The 3,963-nt window shown below is 36.4% G+C and overlaps 1 pseudogene; it reads right to left on the bottom strand.

Annotated features, from left to right (window-relative positions):
• Window positions 1-483: 483 nt before the first annotated feature.
• On the bottom strand, window positions 484-607 carry LOC118535366 (U4 spliceosomal RNA; annotated as a pseudogene).
• Between the last annotated feature and the right edge of the window lie 3,356 nt (window positions 608-3,963).

Below are 3,963 nucleotides of genomic sequence, written 5' to 3'. Positions count from 1 at the left end.
AATGGCCCCTTTTCAATCAGCCCTGCTGTTAGGCTATTTCTTTTGACTGCCACTGAACTACTCAAAACTTAGTGATGTGAAGAGATTATATTGCAGTAATGAAAAAACTTTAAATTCAATATTAGACATTTCTATGATTAAAAAATCACTCTTAAAGGTGGTTTAAGATGGTGGAATAGGAAAATCCTGAGCTCAGTCCTCCAGTGGAACAACAAATACACAGCTATATATGGAAAATTTACTTCAAAAAGAACTTGAGAACTTTCTGAACACCTGTTCTACAACAAAGAATGGAAGGACCACATTGAGATAGGTAGGAGAAGCACAGAAACATTTGTGCCCACAACACCACCCCTGAGGTAGCAAACCACAATTTGTAAATATCTCAAAAAACAAACAGATATATAAATGGAGTTTCTCCTACAGAGTAACACCACACCAGGCACTCCAACCCTCAGTTCCTACAAGCCCCCAAAACATCTGGCTTTGGAAAGCTATGAAGATTACATTCAAGAGCGGTAGAGAATGAAGTTTCTACTCTTTCAATTAGCGATAATCGTGCCTTGTATAAACCTCATTGGCTACGATACTGTCACTGCTCAAAGCTAAGTTTCTGCTCTTTAAGGGCTTGTGTGCAGACCCATTTCCATCAGGACCCAATACAAAAAGCAGCAGTTTGAAAAGAGCCTAGACTGTAAGTAAAGAAGAATCACTTGCTAAACTGCCAAAGGGGTAGAAGTCTGTTGGGACTCTCCCGGAACAGAACTCTGGCAGATGACATTTTTCTGGGCCCCCTCTACATTACCAGCACTGAGGTTGGTGGGCACCATTTTTGGATCTTCACTCTAATGACCTAACAGCAGCAGGTGAATCCTCCTGCTCCCCCACCACTCATGCAGTATTTCAGGCATGGAGAGTGAGCAAATCCACACCCCTCCTGCTGCTTGTGCTGCTCCAACTGGCACAGCAAGTGAAGAGATGTGTCCTTCCCCACCACACACCACTCATGCAGCCCCAATGGATAGATGTAGCAGGTGACAAGTCCTGCCTCCCCATGCTGCTCATGCAATCTCAACAGAGCCAACAAGTACACCAGCCCACATAGAGGACTCCCCTTGAGCATCCGATTCAAATCACTAGGGAGAATTTTGTTGCTGGACCACACAAGTTGGAAACAAGCAGAGTGAACACAAGAGACAACCAAGCACTATGTAAAGGTTAAATGATAAGGAACATCTTTTACACAGAGCCATTCCTTCAAGACCAAGAGAGATAGCTGTTTCACATAATACACAGAAACACGGAGAATCAAGCAAAATGAAGAAATAGAGAAATATGTTCCCAATAGCACCTAAGTGATATAATAGAATGGATCAGTGACCTAGAAGACAGGGTAATGGAAATCACCCAAATAGAACAGGAAAAAGAAATTAATAATAATAATAATAATAATAATAATAATAATAATAATAATAAACAATAATATCTTAAGGGATTGGTGGGACATCATCAAGTGTATTAACATTTATTTTATAGGAGTCTCAGAAGAAGAGAGAGAGAAATGGGCAGAAATCTTATTTGAAGAAATAATGGCTAAAAGGTTTCTTAGCCCAAGGAAGGAAATAGACATCTAGCTTCAGAAAGCCCAGAGAGTACTAAGCAAGATGAATCCAAAGAGATCCACACCAAGACATATTATAATTAAAATAAAAAAAAACTTACAAGTAGCAAGAGAAAAATAACTAATACAAGGAAAACCCTGCAAGACTATCAGCAGATTTTTTTCAGTTGTGACTTTGCAGGCCAGAAGAGAATGGCATGATATATTCAAAGGGCTGAAAGAAAAAAAAAAAAATCCAACCAAAAATACTATACCCAGCAATATTATCATTCAGTATTGAAGGAGAGATAGTTTCCCAGATGAGCAAAGAGAGTTCATTGCTATTAAACCAGCCTTACAATAATTGTTTTTTTTATTAAGATTTTATTTATTTATTTGAGAGACAGAATGAGAGAAAGAGAGAGAGCATGAGGGGGGGGGGGCGGTCAGAGGGAGAAGCAGACTCCCTGCCAAGCAGGGAACCTGATGCAGGACTCAATCCTGGGGCTCCAGGATCATGACCTGAGCCAAAGGTAATCACTTAACCAACTGAGCCACCCAGGCGCCCACCTTATAAGAATTGTTAAAGGAATTTTTTTAAGCTACAAAGAAAAGGATATAACCAGGGGCGCCTGGGTGGCTCAGTCATTAATCGTCTGCCTTCAGCTCAGGTGATGATCCCAGGGTCCTGGGATCGAGCCCCACATCGGGCTCCCTGCTTGGCGGGAAGCCTGCTTCTCCCTCTCCCTCTCTCACTCCCCCTGCTTCTGTTCCCTCTCTCGCTGTGTCTCTCTCTGTCAAATAAATAAATAAAATCTTAAAAAAAAAAAGAAAGAAAGAAAAGGATATAACCAGAAAATATATGAAAGAAAAGAATCTCACTGGTAAAGTAAATATATAGTAAATGTATTGGATGTAACCACTTATATAGCTAGCATGAATGCTAAAGTCAAATATAGTGAAATCAACTATAACTATGATAATTAAGTAAGGGATATACAAAATAAAGAGATGTAAAAATATGACATCAAAAACATGAAATGTGGGTGGGGGGAGTAAAAAGCAGTGCTTTTATAATGTGGTTCAACTTAAAATAGACTGATTGTATTATATATATTATATATACAATATTAATATATATTAAATACACTACATGTTATTATATATTATATATTTATATATTATACTATATATGCTATTATGCTATATTATGTGTGTGTGTGTGTGTGTATGTGATATTATATATGAACCTCATGGTAATACAAACCAAAACCTATAATAGATACACAAAAAAATAAGAAAGAAATCTAAACATAACACTAAAGAAAGTCATTAAACTGCAAAGGAAGAGAACAAGAGAAGAATAAAGGAACAAAGAAGAACTACAAAAAAAAAAAAAAAAACCCAAAACCAATGAAAAAAATATATATATATTTCATTTATATATATGGAATCTTATATTACTCAGCGACAAAAAAAGAATGAAATCTTGCATTTGCGACAATATGAATGGGCTTAGAGTGTATTGTGCTAAGTGAAATAAGTCATACACAGAAAGACAAATAGCGCATGATTTTATTTATATATGGAATATATAAAACAAAACAAACAAACAAGCAAAACAAAACAAGAACAGAAACATTGACAGAGAGAACAGAGTGATAGTTTCCTGAAAAGAGGTTGGTGGGTGGGTGAAATGAGTGAAGAGGTTCAAGAGGTACAAACTTTTAGTTATAAAATAAATTAGTCATGGGATGTAATGTGTAGCATGGGGAATATAGACAATAATTTTGTATTAATTTTGTATGTTACAGAGGGTAACTAGACTTATAAGGGGTGGTCATTTTGTAATGTATATAGCTGTCAAATCACTACACTGTGTACCTAATACTAATATAATACCACGTGTCAATTATACTTCAATAAAAATTTCACTGTCATTTCCCAAATTCAGAGTATAGATTCTTGCATGTCCTCTCCTCCCCATGTTTCAATCCTCTCTTCTAATCCCCAGGCTTCAGTACCCATTTCTAGTTGGATGATTTGTTCATATATGAATCTTTGTTCTTTTGTCTAGACTAGAGATAACTTAGGCTCCTAGAGTTTTATCTGCTCCCCCAAGCATCATTTAATAATATTTCTAAAAGAAAGAGAAATTCTGAGCACTAACTTCAAGATCATATACAGTTTTACTTTTCTACAGTATGTAAATAAACAGATGACTTAACAATAACAGTCACATATATACCTTGTCTCCCAGATGGACTCTATATTCTTTGTGAATGATATTCATATTTTAAACTCCTTTGAATCCTATATTTCATTTAAAATAGCACTCTAAACACACTACTCATGGAAGGCGG

This window comes from Halichoerus grypus, chromosome 4, assembly GCF_964656455.1.
Source record: "Halichoerus grypus chromosome 4, mHalGry1.hap1.1, whole genome shotgun sequence".
In the NCBI taxonomy this organism is placed as follows: domain Eukaryota; kingdom Metazoa; phylum Chordata; class Mammalia; order Carnivora; family Phocidae; genus Halichoerus; species Halichoerus grypus.
The sequence above is the reverse complement of the archived record's forward strand: the minus strand, read 5'-3'. Positions and strand labels throughout refer to the sequence as shown.